Source organism: Montipora capricornis, chromosome 10, assembly GCF_036669925.1.
Source record: "Montipora capricornis isolate CH-2021 chromosome 10, ASM3666992v2, whole genome shotgun sequence".
Lineage (NCBI taxonomy): Eukaryota > Metazoa > Cnidaria > Anthozoa > Scleractinia > Acroporidae > Montipora > Montipora capricornis.
Window position 1 is genome coordinate 55,344,238 of NC_090892.1, and position 19,533 is coordinate 55,363,770.

A 19,533-nucleotide genomic window follows, 5' to 3' on the forward strand; every position below is an offset into this window, starting at 1 on the left:
TTTTTTTGCGAAAAAAGACGTAGCCCTCCCACTTCCTGGAATGGATTAACGCATGACCCTTCAAAAATACTCAAACAAAAACATCTGACCCTCTCCCACCCTCCTCAACCTATCCAAGACAAAAATAACCGGAAGTGGAAATAACAAACTGGAAGTGTTACTCATATAACCGCGTTCATCTGCGCACAAAGTAGTTAATTGCGTGGCGTGTGATTGTACGGTGAAAACTTGAAAATGGGCAAGGATGTACGAAGAATAGAAAGAGGGAAATGTGCTTGTGGCGAATGCGAGGATTTCATGAGGTCTGATGGAGCAACTTGTGGCTGTTGTGGCTGTTTGCCGACTCGCCATTCTAAAAAGGATACCCGCTACTCCTCTGACTCAGTTGATGGCACATCGGCTGCGGGAACAAGTGAAAGCACAAGTCCAGAGAAAGATGAAGACCTCGGGTGGTTCCCGAACCCAAAGGGCGAATATAGTGATGTAGTTGTCGGCTCAAGTTCGAGTAGCTTAAGTGACGAATCCTCACCGGAGACTGATTTTATACCAGAACCCCGCGCGGAAACATCAAAATATAGGCGAATGCGGGCACGGGTCGAGAGAGACAATTATGTTAGTTGGGAGAAGATAGTTTTTTGATAAGTAATTTTTCGACACCTGTAAAAGAATTTAGATTAATCTCGACTGGTAGCTTTGCTTGTATATACAAAATAGAAGCGACATGGAGTAATTTTTTCCTTGCCAAAAAAGACTACCTTCCCTTAGCAACTTAACCTTTTGATGTCTGAAGAATTGTTAAGTTTCACTTGTTGCACAGGGAAATTATTGTCGAGGAAATTCATTTCTCTTGCATTTATTAATATATATTTGCTTCCAATCGGCGAACGTGTACGCCGTTGATTCTAAACGTTCACTTGTCCGGGAAAGAGATCCTTCCTTTCAAGATTTTCTTGTCAGTTCATTTCTATCACCAGCAGCTATCACCAGCAAGTTATTTGTAACGAGGCATAAGAGTTTGAGTCTGTCCGGTTGAAAATGGAATGAAGCTGTAATAATTGTCAGTGTTGTGGCATCAGATATGTTAAGCGAAAAAGTTCCCTTCGAATTTGTGCATGTTTGACAATAATGATTTAGTAGATACACCAGCAAATTTAGCTAGATTTCGTTGTAACTAAGTAGTTGGTAATGCACAATACCTTTTCACTGACGCCGAGGATCTTTTAATTTGCTTTTATCGCAATTGGAAGTTGCTGAATTGATCCCTCACTAAAACAGCTGGTCTTCAGCTTGTTTCCTAGAATTGTTTTTGTCGTTGATTGTTTGTTACTAAGTACTGACTCGAGTTTATTCAGACTACTCGCTCGTTAATTGTGTTCTATTTCCTGCTCGTCCAGTTGTTTCAAGCTCCGATGCGTTTGTTCTGTTTCGTGCGTTTGAAGTTTGCTTGCATGCCATTTGAAACAGCAGGTTGAACTTGCAATGCAAATTGCACACTTCACTTGACGCCGTTAATGTCCATGAAACTAAATACTAAAATTAACATTTTCCATTAACTTCCAATTATCTAAGTTGCGTTTTTCGTCTTTCAATTTACGGTTTTTGAGTTTTGTTTTTCTCTTTTAAATGCAGTTGTTTTTTTTTTGCAGAAGTGCTAATGGATCATTTCAATTAGCGCTAAAGACCCTCCGGGAAAGTTTATGTCAATTAACTAACAAGTTCTATCACGGCACCTGTTAACATTGACCATTTGTTGTCAGTAATATTTTACTAATGATCTCCACCTTCGAAAATATTTTATCGTTTTCCTTCATATACCGTACAAGTTAAAAGCGCCTCATTGTTCTGTCGCAAACACAGCAGAAGCAGGGAGGCGTGGGTTACTTGACGTCACAAACTAATTAGCATTGAAACAGTTTGTGATGTCATCGTAGAATGGACCCAGACCTCTCAATAACTTTTTTCTTGAGCAAGATCGGGAAGTAAGCTTCAGAAAATTCAACAAGGCCTTTAATATCTCCGAATCGGCGACTTCAACCGGGATTCCAACAGTGGATATAGTTTACGTGCTCTGCACAATGCTTTTGTCCATTTCTTCTCCGTTCTCCATGAGTTTGCAACCAGAAATATCCAAATCTCAAGTTTTATCAGTGACGTTGACACACAACAGAAAATGTAACGAAAACGCTTCATAAGTTAAAGTTCAGTCACTCTGCAACCAGGTGTACAATCAGAAATAGTTTCAGAGGCATCGAACTATTACGACGAAAATTTTAAATTTTAAATGACGTTTTTTCGATGACGTTGAGTTGAAGAGGCTTACTTACTAAGTTGATAGTCTGCGAAGTGGCGCGCGAAACATCGACGCGAATGACTAGATTTGGATGTGGAAAATACGGTGGACCAAACAACTTAAAAACTCAAGCGACTTGACTCCCTTCACGAAACTTCTCCTGAACTACAAAACTCGGTACCAGTCCAACAACTATTGTGTCAGTATTAAGTCAGTGACCTTTCAGCTGATCAGCGGCAATCCTAGAGCAGGCCGATTTGGATTTGTTCCGAAAGAGAGAAGAGAAAATGGGAAAAGGGAACTTTTCCATCCTGAGGAATGAATAGGGGAAGAAGAAAAAGAGGACGGAATGAGGGGAGCTTTGTTACACAGCTGGCCAATAATTCAAAGGAGGTTACTTTGGAAATAAGGAACAAAAACGGAGGGGGGGGGGAGGGGCAGGGTGGGGAATAGGGGTCAGGAAGAATGGCAGTTTCCCGTAGCCCCTTTGCCGCCCACACTCAAAAAACGATTAACGTTCCTTTTATCACGAAATGAGTGCGGTCTAAATAATGCAGTGCAAGGTGTGGATGTCGGATTGGATGTCGGGCTGACTAAACGGGTCTAAAACGCTGCGACTATGGATTACATCTTTTTGCCTTGATTGTATGAAGGTTTTTATTTCGTCTCTATTAATGTTCCTTTTTATACTTTTATTCATAAAAAGTAAAGGTCGTCAAGAAAACTGATTGACTCAGTCAAACGTTCCGACGCAGAAACTCCATCGGCGGGATGGGATTGGATTACTCTCTTGTGAAAGTTTCCTGTTGCCAGGCTGTATCAGGTAAGCTATGTTACAGAACTGTAAACCTGTTCGACTTTGGAAATGTTCCGCCCTAGGTTTATATGTATTACATGCTAGACGTAGTTGAGAGTTCGTATAAAGACAATGTAGTTAAAGTAGAAAGCGAAAATGAGAGATAGTTGATCTTATAATTGTTCTTTACTACGCATGCTTCTTCGAACCCCTCTGACGTTTCATCAACGATGGCTTCGAATTTGCTTTGACTGTTTGCTTAGTATCGTCTGCCGAGAGACAATTCTCTTCCAGTTGAACACTTGAGAGAGGTTGTTTCACCAATCTTTGCAAGTTCGGTAAACGCAGATTGGAATGAGCTTGCTTTTCATCGACTTGAATGCCCTTCGACTGTCGTTTTCCAGTTGCTAGGATCATCACGCGAGATCGCGTGAAGATTGGCTTCGATGACGACGGTGGTTTCGGTGTGATCGCCTCTTGTGCTGATTGAATGCTCGGTAGTGGGCGGTTCACCGGTTCTTGAATCTTTGCTTGTTTTCGTTTCGCCGTCGGGTTATATAACGACTGTGGCTTTTGAATTATTGGCTGTTGTAGTGGCTGGTTGTTTGGTGTCGACCTGTTTACCATGGGTAGAATCTTCAGATGAGGCCTTCGTGATACAGTCGTCTTCGGTGTAGATGGTGGTCTTGGCGCCAACAGCTCTTTCTTTGTGATTTCCGGAAGCACCGGCTTCGTGTTCACAGGGTAAGAATGCAGTGCTCTCCTTTCCGAGGGCTCGAATATTGTCTTACCGCTTCTTGCTAATTTTGCTCGAACACACGGGCGCTCTTCAGTCAGCGCATTATTACCTGCCAACAGTGCCCTTGGATGCGCTCGTCTCACCTTGGGACGATCCTCGGGAACCGTCGATATTTCACTGGTTGCTTGAGGGCTGGCGCGCCTTTCTTTTCTAACAGTGTCTTTGAGGCTCTGCAGTTCTTCCCTCTCTCTCTTCAACGATGGATTTTCTTTTTCTTCCGGTGGAATGGGCGTTGATTCTGTTAGCGTGGGTGATGTTTGTTCTTTTATCGTAGGAAGAGTAGGAAACATTCGCCTCCGGAAATTATTTTTGGATTTCGATAGTGACTTTCCCTCTGTACTCGGATCTTTACTCGGAAGAGCTCGGTTGTCTGTCGACGGAATGCTCGGAAGACTTCGTTTTTCTATCGGAACCCTCGGCTCCATAGTAATCTCGGTTAAATGAACTATCGGTAGAGTTTCTTCTTCTATCGCCGGCAGAGTGAACAGATGACTCACAGAAGCCGCTCCTCGCAAAACTTGTTGCGGATGGATACTCCAGCGCAAAAGTTCCTGAACTACTGGTGGCAAGTGTGGTAAGATTCTTCTTGGTTTCTGTCCGGCTTTCTTCATTTCATTCACAGGAATAGGAAGCACTGTTCTATCATCTGCCCTTCCAAGGCTTGGAACTTGTTTGGAAACCCCCATTTCTTCGGGGCTGAACTTCGACAGTCTCATGCTCTGTTCAAGTTGACGGTCAACTGAGTTGTCAAACATCTCTTTTTGAGAAGAATCTTCCGTCAATGATTTCAGATTACTTTCTTCACTTTTCTTCCTTGAAACGTTTCTTTCACAGGGGGGATCCCTATCTTGATGCATTGAGAATAGTTTTTCGAACCTTTCTATCTTAAGAAAGCAGCAAAGATATATTTTTCTACAACGCAAAACGTGTGACAAAACTTCGCTGCCAAACAACTGGAACACTTCGAAAGTTGTCTGTGATGTAACAATCGGCATTGAGGACGTGCAGCGCGCGTCGACTAGATTTTTGTTGTTGTTTTATTTTCTAGATAACTAAAAGAACTTAAATAATTAGAAGGTTACTCGACCACACCTTGAGACGTATAGCTCTTTGAAGGTGTAGCTAAATCTTCCTCCTTTTCTCGAGAGTTACTGTTTACTTGCTTTCTTTCACTTTTCGTTTTACCACACGCGCATGGCAACTCAACAATCCGCGTGCGCGCGCAAATCTGCTCCTCTGAAAAAGTGGTTCTAAAGGTTTTTTCATCGCTACCCTCATCGTTCACGCTCTCGGATTTCGCCGGTCGCTTTAATTTGATGCTTGCTGACCAGAGGATTTAATACTTATTGAAATGAGAGTAGAAGTGGTTTTTCTGCATTTTCCTCACGTCTTGGTTGGTCCGGGGCTTTGTTAGAACTAAAAGAGAGTCATCCAATTCTCTCTGAATATTGCAATTCATTTTTAAAAAGCGCTTTTTTCACTCTCCCTCCGCGCATCTGAGGCAGCCTTAAACCTTTCAAGAATATTTCCGTAAAAAACCGTATTCATAAATGGCGGCTAAGAAATTGTTCTTTTGTCTTTTTGCTAATCATCCTCACTAGCCTCACTTTGACGGAAAAAGTTGAGAATTTTGCTCATGCTAACGAGGCTAGTGAGGATGATTAGCATGAAGACAAAAGAATAATTACTTAGCCGCCATTCGGTCAGTGGAAGGAAATGCGCTAAATGGGGAAGATTATTGAAGTGCTGGACTCTTGGGTTTTATATTATGACATGAGTTATCAAGGACTGAAGATAGAATAGCATTAAAGAAATTGAAGCCTGCCAATCATTAGTTGTTCATCTTATTTCCCTGCCATCAGTCAACATTGTATACCAAGCCTTTCATTCAACAAAACGAGCACTGTGATTGATTAATTCTTCGTCACGTGCCCCTGATCAAATTCAAATGTATCCCAATCAGGGATACAATTCCGCCGTTGTTGCCCGCTCCGGATGTTTTGCTGCGATTGTTGACGGAAAAGTCTAAAATATATCACAAAGCATGAAACACATAACTGAAGCAAATGTTGTATCAATAAAGTAAATATTGTTGTTGTTGTTGTTGTTGTTGTTACTAACTGTTTCCGTCGGGACCATACATTAAGGATATTGTTTCTAGGGTCGCTCTTTCAGCTTTCAACTTTATTAAATTTGTGCACTATTGGTAATATTTACTAATCGGCATTTTCCTTACAGCCAAATAGAAAGGGAAAAAATGCCTACATATTGCCTAAGAAAATCATTTCGAGTAAGCGCGGTGACTAGGGAAGCCAGTATAGTAGCTTTCGGTCTGGCCATCACCCTGTTCAAGATATATGCTCCCACGAACAATAATTCAAAGCTAGCCAATCACTAGTTCGGTTATTAGCTAATTACTGGACTGGAACGAACATGGGATGAAGGTTCATGCGGGGGAAATAATAGACCAATTTCGATATCTTTAAATTCAGTCCTAAAAAAAGGCATCATCTCGAGGTTTTATTCCCCAGAGCCTCGAGATGGTGTCTTTTGTTTGGGACTGAATTTTAATATATCGACAGTGGGTTATTTGCCTCTGAAACGATTCCTCCGCGTCAGCCTCTACTTCATGCTCGTTTTCAGTGCAAAGGTTGCCTTTTAAGGCGCTGTTACACTGTGAAATGTTTCGTGCAACTTGTCTCGCAATGTTTGGGCGACATTGCGGCGGGACAAGTTGCACGAAACATTTCACAGTGTAACATGCCTTGCAACGGCCAAAATCGTTGCGAGACAAGTTGCAAGAGCCGTTGCCGAAAGTAGAATTAAGTTCTACTCTACGTGTAACTTTGGTTACCTAGCACATTCCTAGCTCGTTATAGGTGTGACCGACCAAGCATGGCGTTGCTTGCTTGCTTAAAAAAGAGGCGGAGTTGCTGAAACTTCACAGGATCCGCAGCTCAGCTCAAGAGCGCTCTGCAGTGCTCTTGAACTGTGTTAGGTAAACAATTCATGAAAGCTGACCAATAAAAAAGAGGCTTGTAATTTGAGAGCTTGATCTTTCGTAATGAAGTTTTGATTAAAGGTGTACCTGTGAATCAGTTAACGTTGTACTCGAATATGTTCAAAATCGCCCGTTCCGTACGAGCAAAGCAAGCTACCAATTCTTAACATATCCACCGCCGATTAATTGCGCCACCTTCTACGTCTCCACGGAAATTCGTCGAAGGTTTTGCTCAAAACGTTTCTAGTAATCCTGCTCAGGCAACTGTTCCGGGAACAGTTGGACGTTTAGACGAAAGACGTTCGCCTTCCTCATCAGCAGAAACGATTGAAACTAGTATGGGAAACAGTTCATCCATTTTCAGCGAGCGCGCAACTCGAACCGAAGTTCAATGTGACCACGTCGTGCTTGCTTAAAACTCTAGCCTTTGCTACTGATTGCTTGACTGACATCTCAAGCAAGCATGCTTGAGGATAGTCTTAAGCGCGAATGTGACCGCGGGGATTGGTCAACTTATTACATAAAATTGCGCATTTATATTTGTGTGTCAAACGGTCAAGAAATTCGGAACATCGTCATCGTCACAAAATTCACAAGTTTTACGAGCTTTATAAATAGTCGTCTAATTAATGTTTTCGTTTCCTCTGAAGCGTGAAAGATCCGGTTGCTTTGCAATGTTTTTAAAACCTCATCGTTCCTTCTTTAAGCCACACCTGGATTATGTTAGGCTCGATTTCAATTTTTCTCCCACTCTTCTTTTTTGTTTTCGTAACAGTATAGCTAATACAAGATTGTCTGGCTAATTTTATTGGAGCAGTTTTCAATGATCGTCGAAAGAACGTTTGCGCTTTCTTAGGTTAAGCTCATTTAAATCATCAAGAGCAATAATACTTATACCAGCAAAAAACTGTGAGTTGTTAATATCAAAATATATCTTTTAGTCGTTGATGAATATGGAGGAGAGTTGTGTAATACCAACCATTGAGATCTCATCCATTATTATTATGTTCAGGTCACACAGTGAAAATCTCATTTGTGTTCTTTTCTGGTCAGATATTGCAGGTAGGAAATCACATGTATTGTTAGGTATTGCTAATGCTGTGTTAATGGTAGTACCATCGATATGATCCTGCGTATAGCGTATAGCAGGCTTGGCCTTACCCTCAACATCAGCAAAACTGAGACCATGTTTCAGCATGAACGAGGCTATCCATCACCTACAGATTCTCTTCCGTCAATTCAAATAAATGGTGAAGAACTCAATGCGGTAAACAACTTCAAATATCTGGGAAGTACTGTTTCCAGTAATGCCTCTTTGGATATGGAAATTCAAAGTCGCATAAGTGCAGCCGCCACAGCCTACAACAAACTCAGCAAGAGGATTTTCTGCAATAACGATATCCTATCCAACACAAAGATTGAGGTTTACAATGCCATCATCATACCCACACTTTTCTATGGTTGTGAGACATGGGTTACCTATCGGAAGCATATCAAACAAGTGGCAACATACCACCAGCGATGTTTGAGACGAATCCTGCACATTAAGTGGCAGGACAGAGTAACAAACACTGCCGTATTTGAGAGAACATCTTTTCTAAAGTCCGTCGCTTTCCTTCATCGACTTAGATGGGCTGGTCACATCTGTAGAATGCCAGACTGTCGTCTACCAAAGCAACTATACTACTCACAGCTCTCCCACGGTACTAGATCAGTAGGTGCTCCAAAGAAAAGGCACAAGGACTTGCTAAAGCACTCCTTGCTGAAATATGGAATTAATGTGAACGAGTGGGAACAACTAGCAGCAGACAGACAGGTCTGGAAATGTACAACTCGGTAAGGTTTTCTACACTTTGAAAACACCCGACTCACTGAGGAAGCTGTGCGCCGTGAGCAGAGAAAGGCTGCTGCTCAACGGCGCCTTGAGACCCTGTAGATGAGGCTTGTTTGAGTCTCTGCTCTGCTAATCCTTTTGGCCGCCATACTCGCTTGCGAGTGGCTGCGACGACGACGACGACGTTAATGGTTGTACCATCAAAGTTTATTGCTGCTACTCCAGTAGATGCTGCTAGTAAGACTGTTGGTTTCTCAGGATTCATTGGAGCATGTCTGTAGGTTTTTTAAGTGTGGTAGATTGTTTTAATCAAATGGCTGTTCCCAACACCACCACCCCCAGTTGTAAACAAAGAAACTGGTTCATCATTTTGTGACTTCAGGCTGTTGAGGTTTTTCATTTTATTTCTACCCTGTTGTAAGCTTTGCATTGCATTTTATTTAATGATCTAATATTGATTGACGTAATTGATCATCAGGTATTTCTCTTGGCTGATTATACACTGTTATTGCTGATGGACTGTGATATTCAGTAGTTTGGGGATTTGCAGCCAGCTCTGAGAGTACTTGTTCATTGAACACCTCATCTACTGATGATTCATCTTGGAATTCTAGTTGTATTTCAGCATTCTCTTGATCATTTATAGGGTCATATGAATGTATGACAGTACCCTGCTTGTTTCTTAGGCATTCTAGTGCTTCTGTTACTACTAAATAGCTGATAGAGGTGGTGTAGTGTGCTATGCAGCAAAAGGTGTCTTAACTGTGCAAATGGCAATAAGAGAAAGATTAGCAGCGAGTCAAAGCTGTAAAATTCTGAACAGGTCCTGAAATTTCAAGCATACTTAAGGAATCCATTTTAGTCCTGCACTGTTATGGCAAATTTCAACCAATCACGCATGGTAAAAGTGACACCACAGTACCAAATTCTGTAAGCGCTCAATGGAGTTAAACTAAGCACAAACAGCCCAAGTACGCATTGCGGACCTATTTTTTTATTGGAGCAGTTTTCAACTGAGCGTCGAAAGAACGTTTGCGCTTTTTTGATTTTGCGTTACTGCACATTTGCGTCCATGCGCGTGCTAACTGATTTATAAAATTTTCAAGTCTAATGAGCCATTTTCGAAATATCAAATATTCAGCTTGATAGTGAGGCAGTGAGGACAAAAACAATAGAAACACGTTGGAATGAATGTGGAAAATATTTACATATCACCCACTTTCCTTTGTCTTTGTCCTCACTGCCTCACTATCAAGCCGAATTTGAATATATCATCGGAAAAAGGCCTGTTCTCAGACCGGATAAAAGAAAAACCATTCATGACTTGGGGTTATCCTTGTACTCATCTTCCTGCACTTTTTTGTGCTGCGGCAGCATGTATTTCCCGTTGCATCGTAATTGGCTCAATCATTTTTGATTGTCCTTGATTTTGGTTCGCCTCAGTATAATCATTTGTAGACTTCCGTGGACTAAGCCATGCAGTCATTTAGCTTTCCCTGCCAACATAACAAGGATCCAACTAGGGCACCGACAAGGTTTTTTAGTACAAATATGATGATCTCCGATCAAGACAATGCTGATTAGTACCCATTGTTGCCGTAAGAAGCTTCAAATTCCTAAATCCCAATGTTGTAAATCTCTTGTATATGTCGAGGAATACTCATCCCATACCGTGCTAGTTTTTTTTTTAAATTTCGGCATTATTGAGGATTATGTGCAATTCTACACGCTGTTATTTAACTTGTGAAGGAAGGAACTTAACTCATGAAAAACAGACTAAGATTTTTTGTTTCACAGTGAGCTAAAAGGCATGCAGGTGGTTTTCAATAATAAATAGCGAAGATCCACTTTTTTTCTCTTTCTTCTCTTTTTAGTAGGCACGCAACAATTCCGAACACCTTAACCTTAATTATACAGTCCTTGTTAATAAGTTAGCATGTAAATAAATTAATACTTTTACGGTGCTCGCTTCTCTTTCAAAATTAATTACCTCTGCCTATTTTATCAAATCCAAATTTAATTAAAAATATGACTTAATCCATTTTAATCTTCTTAAATAAACTCTCGCCCGAAATTTCCAATTAACTTTCTGACATCACAAATTACAGTTCTCCTTGTCATCTTGATAGCACGTAAAAATTTCACGGGTGGCCATGCGAAGTGATGCTCATATCTTCTGAAATTTCTTCCACTCTATCCGCCGTCTTGAATTCTTCTGACGGTCGTATTTTTTCCAATATATCGTATAGTTTGAAAAATGTCGTTTTAAGACATTAAATGCTTGAATTTCTTTTTCTTTTGCTCTTAAAATCATTCAAAACATGGAACGTGGAGTAAGTAGACGTTAGTTTCGGTACCAATAGTTTTGGGTCTTTTCAGAATTTGATTGGCCGTGTTATCATTTTTCGACTTCAAACGAATTCTTTTCCCGCCGTAAGCTGGTTCAATGAAGTTGTAAATTATTAAAGTCGAGTGAATAAAGATAAAATCGCAAAACAGCCGAGAAGGTTTCCTAAAGTTTATTTTTTTTGTGTCTCTGAAGAAATCAAATCTGACATTTAATTATAACCGCATGTTGATATTATAATTAATCACAAGAACAGTCACTTTGAAGGTCAGTGAACAGAGCCAATTTTCCTCATACTTCTTCTCAGGAAGACAAGGGTAAAAATTCAACAAAAGATTGACTTTTCTGCAACAAAATGGAGTTTGGCGATGCAAGTTAATAGTCACTCTCCTTTGTCAAGAAAGATCTAAGTCGGACGCAGTATAGATAATGAGAATTCGGTAATCATTTGCATAGTATTGCAGTCCTGCTTAGGAGCGAGCTTACAGTTCACAACGTACGCTTCGATATTTGATTGTTCCCGTGTACTTTATATCACTGATCAATGAACATCAATGTCTAATGCAATATTAAGGCTAATTCTTGTTTAAAAGAAATGTATCTCTGGTGAAATTTAAAGAAACTGCAATAGACACACTTCGAGCAAAATCTTTCATTTTAATACTTCTGTTATTTCCAATTACAAATGTTCAGGGATTTTGGGACACCGGTAAAAGCCTTGTGAAAACTACATTTGCTTTTTGTGTTGTCAAAACAAATATTACTTTGTTGTGGCTGTGTTAATATGTTTCTACTGTTTTAATCTGGAGAAACTTTCATCAGAAATCTTTTCATAACGCAGTTGAAATAAACGATTGCAAGCACACCTGCAGTACATTTTTGTGGAACTGGTATGTCTCGCTGACGGGTGAGAATGTAATTTTTTAGCCTGTCTCCTTTTAGAAAATGACTGCTCTATCAATGAATATGACTTAGTGCGTGCTTTGCTTTTTAGAAATTTAGCTTCAGAGCTCGAGGGCGTGAGTGTTCTTTCTCAAGAAATATAATGGAGGGCAATACCATGGCAACACACATGCCTGCCCACGCTTAGGGGTTGCCTTGTTATCAAGCTTCCTAGCCTCGTTTCTGTTCATTGCTTTCTGAAAGCGAGGTTCTATTATGACTTGATGGCAACGCTATTTGGTACCCGTAGCCTTCATTCACAAAAAAACAAACTTGCGTAAATTTAGCGTAGATGGCGTTAAGGAAATTGTCCTTTGACTAAAACTCCGAGTTGGACGCTGGTCGCCTATTTTCAAGGTAGGGTTATAAAATTTTACATGATATTTAGAGCTAAGCCACAATTGAATGAAAGGTATTAAAATTTTTCAAGGTAACATGTTTTTATTATCAAAAACGGGATCTTCAATCACAGTTGATCCATCGCCTCAAAGGACCAATTTTGACGTTTCTCTGTTAGATTGTATATTCGTGTATTGTTCTTGTGCGATGTTATAAGCTTTATAAAACATCTGAGAGGAAAAAATATCGGGAAATATTTAAACCTCCCGCATGCATCAGGCGGCGCGGCGACGCCAAATTTGAGGGCTTCGGAAAGCACTTTGAAGCAGCGGCGTCTGGTCTTCAATTGGTAGCCAAGTGTTTTAGAGGAATATCACCTGGCGTTTTGTTTTTTTCAGATTGAAACATGCCCGAAAATTAGAAATCTAGACGCGGAATCCTTAATGGTTTCTGTGCGTTTGTTGGCGTGAGCGACCGTAGATGTACCGTGAAGCGAGCGCTTTGTTATCAATCAATGTGATTTCGAATTACTATTGGCTAGTTTAATACTCTGAAGTCTTTCAATCTCAGCGAGAGTTTTTCTCTCAACAACATGAATGATAATTTATTTTTGTGTCTCGGTGGTGTTCTTTGCACGGAATTATTTTTCCTCAAGACAAAAGCGAAAAAAAAGAGAAATATTATTTATGTGGGTATTCTTCCGTAATTCTATGAAATAGGTAGTGTAATTGGTTCGTTGTTTTGATCGGCGGCTTCTCCGACTCCATTGTCGACTCCAGCACAGCGAAGGTCCAGTCCAGTTAAACTTTACTGTAAAACGTGGCCGTTGCCGGCACCTGTTAGTTTCAACGAGACGCGAAGCTAGCCTCGGAGTGTGTGACACTGAACGCTATCGCTTTAAGTTTAAGGTGATTTTATGCACCAAAACTATGACCTCTTGTTTTTGTTACCACCTATGCTTTGATATTGAAAACAACATTACCCAGAGAGTTCGAGGGAGCGACTGGCGACAATGACAAAGTAACTATTATTTCAGTTCCGCTTTGATTCTTCATTCCTCGGACAATGACACTGCTCTGTGGTCTCATGAGACTTGAAAGTTTCAGTTGGTAATAATCGGAAAGTCACCTTCTCGACATTCTTTTTGTTTTAAGCGGAACGTTTTTTTCTGAAATAAAGTGGACTCGCCTTTCTGATCGCATCAGTGAAGTGTAACTTTGTCTCGAGAAACCGGGCATGCACACGAAACACGTAAGGCAAAATACCCTTTTGATAAGTATCGCTTCATAAATGCAAAGCAACGGTGGTGTCGAGCGCTCTTTTAAAACTCTCTTCGCTTCATTGAATTGAAGGTATAAGTTAGTCATTAATCATTTCATCAAATTACTCATGAACTTATTATTAAAGAATGAACATTGGCAGATTTTTCTTATTTCTATCAAAATCAGAGACACGGCATAAATCCAGTGGCAATTTCGTCTTGTTGCGTGCTTGTGGGCGAGAATTTTTAATTACTGACATTCAAAAGAAAAGTCAACTGCCCTTAGACCATGAAGGGTTGCAGCTGCTATGCGTTGGCGTCCGTTTGATAGGAAGAAAAAAACACACTTTAGTTCCATAAATATTGCATCAGACGATGTTGCATCAGACCAAGCCGCATTTGTTAGAAAATGAGGAGGATGATTGACCTATCCGCTCCGCAACCAACTAGTGTCGAAGCCCTCTGTGGTTCGGCGTCGCGGAGCTGAACATAATGACCCCACCAAATAATTTTCGCCGAGCAGAGAGTTGTTCAACGGCGGAGTGCAAGTCACCCCAACCGTGTCAGTCACCCAGAGCAACCATTTATCGCAATATTCATGCAAGTCAAAGCTGTTACAAGACGTTTTAGCAGTGATATCTAAACATGGGGTGATTAGGCGATAAATATATATACATGTACATACATATATCGAAGTCGTCTGATGTTTTGTCGATACATATAGACAGGATGATAATCATTTTTTGGTTTATTAATTTTTTCCCCGAGCTATTTTTCTCTGCGTCATCGGTCTCTGCAACTTTAAACGAAAAATGACTGTTTTTGTCTAAAATAGTGGGGACGTCGCTACCCGTTTCCTCTTTTAAAGGGACTCGCGGAAAACATGGTCAAACAGAAAATGCTCCTGTGGCTATAGATAAACAAAATCGCGTCGATAACACATTTTTATTCCAGACTCAAATGGTAAATTTGCTTTCGGAATAAATCTTTAGTTTTCTAGCGCTTTGTCAAACCCGTGGATGCCCTGGGTCGGGGCACTACGTCAGTACGAACAGAGTTGTTTCAATACCGTACTCCGTGAAACATTTTCATACAAAGAATGTCATGCACTGCAAGACTTCAAGGCGACCCTGTTGAATTATCAAAGTAAAAAGCAAAGCAAGGAAAAGTTGTGTCGTGCAAATTTCCCTTTTATTCCGCAATAAATCAATTGGAAACTTGCATTTGTGGCTCCTACATACGACTGAATAAGGAATTGTTGGCTCTGCGAGACTGAAAGGAGGAGTGAATGAAACGAACGGTACTTGAAGAAAGAACAAGGTTTGCTCGCAGACTACAAAAGTCAATTGAGAATAAACGTGTCACGGTGAAAAAAAAGGATAGAAGTTTCTGCCTTTTATTAGGCCTTTTTTACCTTAACAAAAGAATAAACTAGGAGCGAAGTCATCACACAACGAACACAGACTGTGCCTTACTTCCGCCCCGCCCACCAATGTTTGAGGTCACCAGATCACCGACTAAGTGACAAGCTGGCGATTCTTATAGAGTTAAATTTCTGATAGTGAGAAACAGGCTTTGGGTCAGAAACGAAACGTTTCAAAAACAGGTTTCGTGGACATGTCGTGGGCATATCATGGACACAATATTCTGCTAATTGACAACTTGTGTTTTCATACTCAAAAGAAATTAGAAATGATTTAAAAGAACAAAATTTTGTGGATCATTGGACGGTCGCCCGAAATCATTTTTTGCATTTTTTAATCTTTAAATAATTTAGCCAGTTGCGGATTTTCCGGTAAAAAGTTCGGTGTCTGAATCGATTAAGAACGGCTATTTTAATGTGGAACGGCTTAGCAGCTGACAAAATGAATTGTTTTTCTTGGAAATGGATTAGGAACGGCTGTGGATCGGCCAATTAAGTTCGACGTCTGAATCATGAACAGAGGTACTTTTCTTAATTTGTGTCGGCTCATGAAAACGTATGGCGTCTGAATTGGGCCTAATTTACCGATTTTGTCAAACAGTGGTTTTCTAACCCAATTGGTTTCTTTCCAACATTTTTATTTGGTTCTTTTCTCTGCTGGCTCGGATGGTTTTTATTGTACGTGACCCTTTTCTTGTCAAGTTTAGACTGGCCAATTGCATGCGTTGGCCGTGTCTTCTCAAGAAAGTAACGAATCTGTCAGGTTGTCCAAGTACCAGGCATAGCTAATCCAGTTTCAATTTCTTTTCGAGTGAGCCATTTTATTTATTAATCGCTTACATTTTTGTATTTGTTGTTTTTCTTTTCTTTCTCTCTTGCTTTGTTTTTGTTTGTTTAAACGCATGACTATCAACCTTTTGTTAGGACTGAAATTGCAATATGTGATGACAGACGCAGGCTGTCATCTAAACCAATCAGTATTCGAATAAACTGGCACAAAGCGCGCGAAAACGCATGCACGCAATTCAACCTGGCTGATGGCACATTGACCAATCACTGAGCTTAACGTAATGCAAGGAAAGCAGTGACGACATTGTCAATCATTGTCAACACTACTGAACAGCCTCATTTCATCGTAACTAATGAAAATCACTTTATACAAATTACCCAATCAAAAGTCGCTTTATAATTGTATGGTAGCTGTTCTTCGAGCACACTTTTAATTAGCGTTAAAACTGTAATAAATTTCTTGAGCTTTGAATTCAAATTAAGAATTATAAGCTTAAAATATCTAAAGAGTTATTCAACTGAAAGCTGTTATGGTATGTGGATTTGCTGTACCGGGTGCATCGCTGGTCCAAGCACGCACAATTAGTCGAACAAATTGCACAGAAGTGCGACTTTCACAGAAAAAAGGTAGCTCTGTAGATTATCACAGAGTGGCGCTCGGGATATTTCAGGTAAGCATGTTATGATAAGAATTTATAGACAATTTCACAACTGTTGACGAAAGAAGGGGGCTCCTTCGTCCGTCATTCCCGATAATTTTATGTCTTTTTCTATGACTTCCTCTAAACTCACAAGCGCTTGTTTAAACTTATCATTATCCAAAGAGATACTGAAAGCCGAACATTCGCAAACAAATTTGTTGGCGCAGTTAAATCAAGAGTACTGAAATTCGACAAATTCTAAGACTTCTAACGTATGAGATGTTCAAATGAAGGCAATATTTGTAACGACGATTAATCTGCAGTTTTTGTATTCAATACAAGGAACACGTGGTCGAATTTGCTACTAAAGTGCCACTAAATTTTAATTATAACCTTAGACGTAAATAATGATATAACTCACATTTCAATTTGTCGAAAAGTGAATTATTTACTTACGCAAGGTATTGTCTGCTTTCAAATGTTTTTCTTGCCTGTGGGGGCATGCCCCTATATATTAAGTGTGAAATCTATTCTCTTCGCCTTGCTTAGCCGAATATACAACACATTTGTTATAAATGAACGCAAAACAACACTCAAGCTAGGTGAGGAGCCGGAAGCAATCGAGTTTATTGCACTAGGTACCGATGGTTATAGGTACGCATGGTATAAGCAGAACTAGTAAAATGTTCAAGTGCTAAAAGGAAGAGCGCACGACATGCAAGAAAATCTGCCCGGCAAAAGGATCAACAAATTATAACATGAAGGCTCAACCCCGGCCAAGTATCATCTAAAATATTTGACTAGCGAAACGATAGAAGGGAAATAACGAATCAATCCATCTTATTAAGCCTGTGGGAGGGGGGCATAGGCAGGGTATTTGACGTAAGATGTGTATTCGTGCGGGTGGTAGGGGCTTTTTACTATTTCTTTGTGTACTGTGGTGACATTACTTTACTGGCCTGTGGTCTTTCGACGCCATTTTGGATTTTCGGGCGTAAAATGCGAAAGCAAATTGTAGAAAATGGCCGCGAGTTGAGTCAAAGAAGCACTCTTTTTCATGAGGAGAATTGTGCCTCTGCGTACCGTTTGCTGTTTTTCTGTCTTGCTCATTATTTCGAGTTCAGATTTTCGTTTCGCGACACTCTTGAGTTGTAGGTAACTGAGGAGGAGTTACGTTTTTTGTTAGAATTCCTTTTGAATAACTTAAACGTTTCTGGGGTTGAGCATTTGAGCGGGAAAAAGGATGCGAAGTCGTATGCCATTACCCGTCTTCCCCCTCCCCCCTCCCCCAAGCCCTACAACTTGCTCGGGCTAATGATCGACAGGAGCATCATGTGTAACAATACAACTATTTACACAAATAGGAAACAGATCTCAAGCGATTTTACAGGAAGAGAGTTATGCATAAGGTTCTCATGAATCAATCTAATGAAAATTGTGTCTGACAATGTAATTAGCAACTAAAAGGAATACATATTTTCTTGACTTGACGTTAATATTCCTAAAGAGGGAATGACTTCCTTGTAGTCGGACAACACATGCCGTGACCTCTCGCGACCTTTCGTCTTCAGAAAAAACGTGACGTGTCCTAAAAAGCACGTGGCCAAAAAGGAAAACGTAATTAAACCATGTGGAAAATGTTGTTACACCCCTTTCGTTGTTCACACCCATCGCTCTCAACAAAAACAAATCAAAAATTTTCTTGACGACTGCGCAAGTATTTTTGTCTTCGAACATCTGGGGGACTGCAGCAGGTATGATCTTTTTATTGTGAATATAATTTACAGCAGGCAATTTCCGAATTCCAGTGATAGCAGTCTGTTGATTGTTAAGTCGAAGTCCATGTTTACTTTTTGCTTGAAGTAAATTCAAATTCCAGCAATGCGAGGATTTCAGACAGCGACAGTATCATAGATTATCGGCCAGAACTTTTCTAAGTCGGGCTGTGCTGCTAAAAATTTTTGAACGGTTACTCTCCTTAACATTCAAGAATTGTCAGAATTTATCTGTCTATAGCGATTCAACGTTTAACGTCTCTAAGCGATTCCCTGTATCAAAAAAGATATTAATCTCCGATATCATATGTGTAAACTGAAACTCATTCTGTGGAAATAAGAATTGTCAGCTTGATCATGATAACCAAATGTCATTTTTCATCAAAAATCTCGGTTTATTGCAATGTAACACCATCGATTGTTGCCTCAAATGTTTTTGAGATTTAAACCGGCTTTAATCGTGGAGTAAGTAATGTTGCTAATTTTTCGTTGGCCAGTATTTCGGAGACTCCTCACATCTTGCACTTTCTAACGTAACTAAATGAAGGGAACCTTAAAACTACTCGCGTATGCCTAACGTTTTGGAGACGTTTAATTCGATTCTACGACTGTTGTGATATCATTGTGACCCGCCGTGCCAGCGTTTTCACACATGCCGCTTCATGCAAAAATGACACACTGCATAATGATACGCAGCCAGGCGGGCCGAAAACGAAGACACAAATCTTGCGGTTTCTGTGAAATCAAAAATGTTTGGTGCCGTAAAGGGAAATTGTAACATCATTCCCTCCTTCTCAACACTGTTGTTTACAACTGTTTATTGATGTTGCTGTGTTTTTATGCAACTAAAAAAGCACCGCAACGCCCAAGTGGCCACTGACTAGACAAGTAAAATAGTGATTTATTTGCGGTTATCCAAACTAAATATATTTCGAGTAGTCTAATTGACTCAGAGATTATTTTAGTCTCGCCGAGAGAAGTTTTTTGTTTTTTAACTTTGAGGTGACACTACTGAGAGTGATGACTTTTTATCAGATTGGTAAGTGGAAAAATAGAGGCAATCTACGTGAGAAAACACCAATGATTATGATACGACTTTACTTACTTATCATACGCGCATTCAATAATGCATTATGGTAAACCAAGGGAGATATGGAGGTGCTCAACTCTTGTCTGAAATCAATAACACCTTGGTCTCAACAAATGTTATTCAGGCCACAGCTGTTACGAACATAGGCAGTAAAGAAAGGAATGCTTGGAAAATTCAGGCAGGCTCGAACTGGATTTGATCATGAC

At 40.2% G+C, this 19,533-nt stretch overlaps 2 protein-coding genes across 9 annotated transcripts in view; one reads left to right on the plus strand and one right to left on the minus strand.

Annotated features, from left to right (window-relative positions):
• Positions 1-19,533, minus strand: part of LOC138021678 (uncharacterized) — a 37,516-nt gene that overhangs the window by 8,732 nt on the left and 9,251 nt on the right. Inside the window, exon 1 of one of the 3 annotated variants that reach the window (XM_068868627.1) lies at positions 1,197-1,683. The exons of the other annotated variants lie outside the window; for them this stretch is intronic. The gene's annotated coding sequence lies outside the window, so the exon portion shown is untranslated. Of the gene's footprint in view, positions 1-1,196; positions 1,684-19,533 lie in introns of those variants that run through there. 3 annotated transcript variants of the gene reach the window in all.
• The window catches only part of LOC138021676 (protein MTSS 2-like), a 40,301-nt gene continuing 23,768 nt past the window's right edge, over positions 3,001-19,533 (plus strand). For 2 of the 6 annotated variants that reach the window (XM_068868621.1, XM_068868626.1), the window contains exon 1: positions 16,202-16,492. The gene's annotated coding sequence lies outside the window, so the exon portion shown is untranslated. Of the gene's footprint in view, positions 3,114-12,224; positions 12,367-16,201; positions 16,493-18,122; positions 18,217-19,533 lie in introns of those variants that run through there. The other 4 variants (XM_068868623.1, XM_068868625.1, XM_068868620.1 and 1 more) reach the window with 4 other exon arrangements.